Below are 6,911 nucleotides of genomic sequence, written 5' to 3' on the forward strand. Positions count from 1 at the left end.
AATCGAACATAAATATGTGATACATCCCCTCGTATTCCTGCAGCTTCTGTTGTCCTGATCATCTTGAAGTCAGTACTAGAACTATTTTTCTTTCTACCTCAACGGGATTTAATTACAATGATATGGGCAAAATATTTTTTTAATCACATAAAATAAGGGCATAATTTGTTTTGGTACCACAACTATTGCAGGTGACGCTTTTAATCAAAATTTAAAATCACGTTTTTTTAGTCTAAAAAATTGTGATTTTGAATTTTTTTAGTTCAAAATTACAGCACCATTTTAGTCCCAAACAACGCCTTTTTAGTTTTAAAACTACAGCGCACGTGACATTTTGAGATTAAAAATACGTGATTATAAGTTTTATGAGACTAAAAATGACACGTGTTATGCCATAGTTGCGGTATCAAAACAAATTCTAAACTTATTTGATGTAACAAAAAAAAACATTTTTGCGCAACAATATTAACACGACTTGTAATCTTATGTTTGAAAGGAAAGAGAGTTAATAGACGAAATTCCGCTCTCTCTATCTCTTGGATTTTTTTTCAAGATCTTGGGGGTGGGAACAATTGCGTACCGGCCATGAAGCTGTTAATCGGAGCTGGGAACAAAGAATGGTCAAGAAAAGCCGAGGCTGACCCGCCGCCACCACCGTCGCCGGGGGCGGAGGTAGCGGTTGCAGAAGTCCCGGTTATTAAATTAAGTTGTTGAACTCCAGCGTTGACGCTTCCGCCGCCGGAGGAAGTCTCCCCGGCCGCCGCCGCGGCCATGTACTGGCTTTCAGTGCCTTGATCGTACAGAATTCCTTTGAAGACATGCCCACAAATGTTGACCGCAGTTTGATATGCGTATTGGTTTTCAGCATCATCGACGGCGCTCACTCTGACGCACCGGAAAACCGCCTCCGACGTCACTTCTGAAGGGAGATTCCCAAGCTCCAACCCTACAAACATGCACATACAATAATATATATATATATATACATGCTTTGATATATGAGACGAATGCTTGAAATTTGTCTTGAACATTATTTCTACAATAATGAATAGCATGTGCAGGATTATTACACACACAAATAATTCTTCCTCTCTTCACATGTAGAGATAAAAGACCTCTTATAGGGTTTGTCAGGAATACCAAAAAACAGTGTTTCTTGAAAAGAAAAGTGCAACCAAAAAGGAAAAAAATGATGGGGTTTTTTTCTGTAGAGGTCAACTTTGTATTAGGGGGTTTCATGCTTATTATTTTGGCTTTGTGTGATACTACAAAATAGTGAAAGATACATATGATTCCATGTACAATTAGCACTGTAATTCTTAGATCTGTTAGTCAGTCCATCTAAAATCATTGGAAGGAAAGAAGAACAGTGGTGATATTATATGTATATATATATATATATGCTTACACAAAAATACTGTTGTACAAAAATTTGCAAGATTCTTGTAAGTATTTTCTGTATTCTATGCTTAAATATCATTCTCTTACACAGAATTTTCGAGGTTCTTGTATATATTTGTATATTGTTACCTGTGGTGGAAGTAGGTATACGGGTGCAGATAAGAGAGTTAGAAGCACTAGGGTTCTCTCTTTGCCTTTTCCCACTCTCCCTTTGCGTCTCCTGCCGGCTTTCTTGCCTCTGATTCTGCTGCAAAGCCTCGAGCTGCTGCTGCTGCTGCCTTTCTCTTCTCTTCGCTGCAGGAACCCAAGTGCTCTTAACGTGAGTCTGGCACTGAAACCCTCGACTTCGGCAGCAAGTTCTGCACCTCATATGCGCGCAATCTTTCTTAGCTTGATTCCCACAGTCTTGGCAGCTGATCCCGCCTCCCACTCCTCATCTCATCATCAGGAACCCCGATCTTGGAGACTCACTGTACCCGCCGCCGCGGCTCGGTCCCACGGCCAGCCCCCCCGCAGAGGCATACAGATCCTGCAGCGGGTTCCCGACACCACCATGGTGGTGGCTAGGCTGTGGTTGTGGCTGCCAAAGCTCGAAACCCCGGTAAGGAATTTCCTCATTTCTGAACAAGAACCAGCTTTCTGGATTGATATCGGAACCTGGGTTGTGGTGGCTGCTGCTTTCTTGATCAGGGTTGCTGCCACCAGCTCCTCCTCTCCCCCTCGATCCGCCGCCGCCTAGTGAGAAGAAGCCCGCCATCTTGGTGACAACTCAAAGCCTTTTCCTGAGGTTAACTGTGACCCACAATCCATAGCATGCACAACAAACTGCTGCCGTAATTCTCGAGAAGCAATTCCACTATATATACACGGTTTAATTCTTGCAGAGGTACTGCTTTTAGGATTCTTGAATTGTGGGTTTTAAGGCAGACAACTTCTGAGGTTTCAATGAATGAGAAAGATAGGTATTATTATTGTTTCTGGCAGTGAGTTTGCATGTGAGAGAAACAAAAAAGGAGGAGGATTGCAAGAAGGTTTTACTCAACTTAAGAATTGAATTCAAATTGGTTTTTAAATGAAGAGAAATGTGTGTTCTAGAGAGAGAGAGAGAGAATTGTGGCTGCTTTTTTTAGAAAGAGGAGGGGGGAGGGGTATGACTTTTGGGTTTATGGGACAGAGATTAATAGGCTCCTTTAATTCTGTGGCTGTGTTGTTTGGATTTAAGACACAGAATTACTCTGCCACGCCGCAAATGCCCTCCCAAAAAGCAACTGTTTCTCTCTCTGATTCAAGAATTGTTCAACAAACCACCATTTTTCTCCTTTGTTTCACTCTTTCAGTGTAAATTTCTCATCACAGACATCACCTCTCTCTCTCTCTCACACACACACACTCAATCTCTCTCTGTGCACCTCCTCTGTCCCAGATGATGATAAATTGATAATCAACTATTTTTCTTCTAAAGGAAAAATAATAACATGAAGATGATGATTATCAACTCACAGTGATCTAAAGGTGGACGTGTTTTTGGACTAGAATTTGATGATTATCCTTTATCTTTTTAAAATTGCAAATTAATAATCCTATAACTTTTTAATATTTTGCAATTTTAATCCTTTTGAAATTTACAGCATTTTTCATGGTTCTTAATGGCTGATGTTATGATCTTCTCTGCTAGAAACGTTGTGAGCAACCAATTACAGTAAAATCTCTATAAATTAATAAACTCTCTAAAATAATAAAATCTTTCGTTTCCGACTTGGGTCTCTGTAGAAAATCATCAAATTCGATAAGATATTAAGATAATAATTTTTCAAAAAATTCCTTTACAAATATTAGGTCCCATTAAAACTCTAAATTAATAATTTATAAATATTACAATTATAAATATTATGGTAATTTGCTAAAATATGAAGTCTGTAATGCTTTACGCATTTGATCATTCATGGATGATTTTGCGATGCCCTTTAGATGAGAAGACGTGATTGAGTGCTACGAATTATTTTATTTTCATATTGAGATTTATATAGTATATGTCTCATTCATCATACATGAATATATTTAATTGGCTATAATAGTTATTTAAGTATAACGAATTAATGTAAACATGTATATTTTTTAAGTAATTCCAATGAATTGATACATGTGCCTATGAATATAATAGTTAATTGTATACAATGAATTGATATCATACATGAATATAATTAATTAGTTACAAAGAATTGATTGATGCATGAATATAATCACTGAAACATATATGAATTCATTTATTTTCAATACATATATACTAAATTTGCTAAATTTAAAAAGTCTCTCTTTTAATTAATAAAAATATTAATTTATCGATAAATTAATAAAATTTCAGGGTCCCAAAGTTATTAATTTATAGAAGTTTTACTGTAATACCAAGTCGTGATTAATACTATTCACCATAAATTTTTAATTTTGAATAATTATCTTTTTTAGAGGGACTATGATAAATAACTAGCCATCTCAAAGTATATATCTCTTGTTGTTTGGTGAAGTAATCTTCAAAAAAGATATATTTAAATTTATCCCATATTAATCAAAAGTCATAGTTACCTATCTATTATATATTTATAAAGTCACAAGTTAAAAATTAAAAAACAAATACTAAACATGAAGAATTAAATAAAATAGGTGGAAGTGATTATAAGTAAAAAATACTCTAGTTTGACCTAAATTAATAGATTTAATTTGATAATATACTCAATATTCCACTTAGCTCATGTGCATGCCGCAATATTTATCCTTGTCAAAATAATTATAGACTATACTTCTATAATGTATTACTCATCAACTTAATAAAACTTTGTCGTTTCGTATATATATATATATGTACCATACCTATATATATATATATATATGTTGCAAAATGCCTAATCAAAAATCTCATTCTAGCTATATTTATATGTTTAAATTTATAGGAAAATTTGAAATGTTGGTAGAGAAGTACATCAATAAGCATCATGTCCCTTTTTCAGACAATAATAAATACCATAATAACAATAATACTAATACTAATACTAATAATAATAATAATAACTTTTGGGATTAAAATTTTATCCCAACTATATTTTGATAAAGTTATAATTTGCAGCTTTTAATCTCATTACAATTGTTTATTATCTAATTATCCATTTTATGCCCGTTAAATAAGTTTTTAATTCCTTCGTTAACCTTAAACATCGATCAGTTTTTATTATGGTAAATCACGACTTTCTCTACATTATAAATGATTACGACTTAAAAATTATGGTAAATTAATACCACTAACCACAGTTAAATAAATTAAAATAAAAATTTAAATTTTTACCATGATTAATCAATTCGCTATGGTTTTTAGCCATAGTCAAAGTATTTGTCGTGATTTTGGCTACGGTTGCAGAAACAACGGCCAATGGCCGTTGCGAAGTCGTGCTTGATTTGTATTTGCTCTGATTTCCTTCTTTCGGCAATATTAGTGAAAAATCATATTTTTCTAGCTAGTGCTAGTACATATATAATCTGTAAAAAGAAATAAACAGATGAAAAAAAAAGGTACATATCCCAACAACATAATTTTCGATAATTACTTAAATTAAAGCCACTTGCAAACTTAATTAACCAGACTTCAATTATTCAAATTACTTTTTTTCTCATCGTATTATTGTGATTAAAATCTGTTTCAATTATGTTCATAATTAGGGTTTGTTTTAGTGATTTTGAGGGGACCATTTGGAAAGAGGGCGTCTTATTAAATTTTAATTAATTAAGGGGTTTGATTATTTGGGGACGGGTTGGTGGGCCTAGGGGTATATAGGTCATTTAATAGGCGATGTGTGCATTTGATTGTAAATAAATACAGTATACGGATTTCCGCCGGCCTGCGTACATGTATATGGCCTATTGATAGGGATATACTTTAATTTTTTATTTTTTTATGATTTTGTTTATATGTATCAGATGTGAAAATGTTAAATAATAGCAGGGGTGTAAATAATTCGAGTCGAGTCGAAATACATCATTGTTCAAGTTTGTTTGAATTATTATCGAGCTTAAAAAATTGTGTTTTTGAATTTGATTTGATTATTATTCTATTCGAGCTCAAACGAGCTTTAATTGGATCAAACTCGAGGCGAGCTCGAGTGATTCGATATTTTTAAATATATTTTATAATTTTTGCACTAATTGAATCGAGCTCAAGATAAGCTCGAAAGTTTACCGATCAAAATTTTTTGTTCAATTTTGGTTTGTTAAATTTCACAAATCGAATTTAAATAAGTTTTTATCGATCGATTTCAATTGAATACCGAATAGTTTGATTATTTTTTCAGCCCTAGATAATAGTTAGGAGTCGAAGTACAATGACTGTGTGTGTATAAATTAAAATTTTACTATATATGTTTATTAAATAAGAATAAAATAATTAATTAATTAAAATTGACAAAATGAATTAATATTAAATATGCATAAAAATAAAATATTACTTTGATTAAATTCGTTTAAGAGATCTAGTTAATTTAAAATATTAATATAAATTTAAAAATTCTCGACTCAAATCAGTCGATCTAAATACAAGATAAGTATTTGACCTTAAATCAGTCGGTATTATATATATATATACATATATATATATATATATATACTCAAGGCTTTATATAGAAAAACTAATTCTGATACTAAGATATGAATTGATTAAAATACCCTTAAACTTAATTATTTCTTCAATAAATAACTATGTCTTTAACTAATATGTCAATTAGTTTTTATTCATGTAAATTCAAATTTATTTTATTTTATCAATTTTGATCAGTTATTCGTTTGATTTTTCTTTTATTTAATTTAGTTTAATTAAATAAATATAATAAAAAAATTTAAATTACACCAATGTGCTTGGGTCCATAATAATATGTTATCTAGTTTTTTTTTTATAATTATTATCACATCCAATAATATAAAAAATCATATTATAATTATTTTCTTAACAGTCGTGCCCACAATAATTAATGAAAAATGCTGGTGTTTGTTTGAATTTCTCGTTGATATATAGATATAATGATATCTAAATAATTTGAGACTTCACTAAATAAGCGTGAAATTTATTAATTTCTTTTATGTCGCTGAATTAGAACGCGAGAATCACTCAAAAATGTTGTAGGCACAATAAGCTATGTCTAGCTATGAATAGCTACTGAATTTGGCATGATGCATTGCGACTATGGATGCAATGAAAGGATGGTAGTACAAATATATATATAGATATAGATACATATATTTGCAAAGGCTATTTTGGTAATTTCGGATCGAATCGAATTGATATATTGTGTAAAAGATTTTACATTTGTACAGATAAATTTGATTTTGTGAAAATTCTTATACAATTAATTATTAAGTTGAATCATGGACGTAATTAAATTTTACAAGATAAGGTATTAAAAAGATAAAGAATCGAAATAATTTCTTTTAAATAATTTTCCCGGTATATAAATATCACTACAAGAAAATAGAGA

At 31.7% G+C, this 6,911-nt stretch overlaps 1 pseudogene; it reads right to left on the minus strand.

Moving 5' to 3' along the window:
* Positions 205 to 2,642, minus strand: LOC105178264 (annotated as a pseudogene).

This window comes from Sesamum indicum, linkage group LG15 (genome assembly GCF_000512975.1).
Source record: "Sesamum indicum cultivar Zhongzhi No. 13 linkage group LG15, S_indicum_v1.0, whole genome shotgun sequence".
In the NCBI taxonomy this organism is placed as follows: domain Eukaryota; kingdom Viridiplantae; phylum Streptophyta; class Magnoliopsida; order Lamiales; family Pedaliaceae; genus Sesamum; species Sesamum indicum.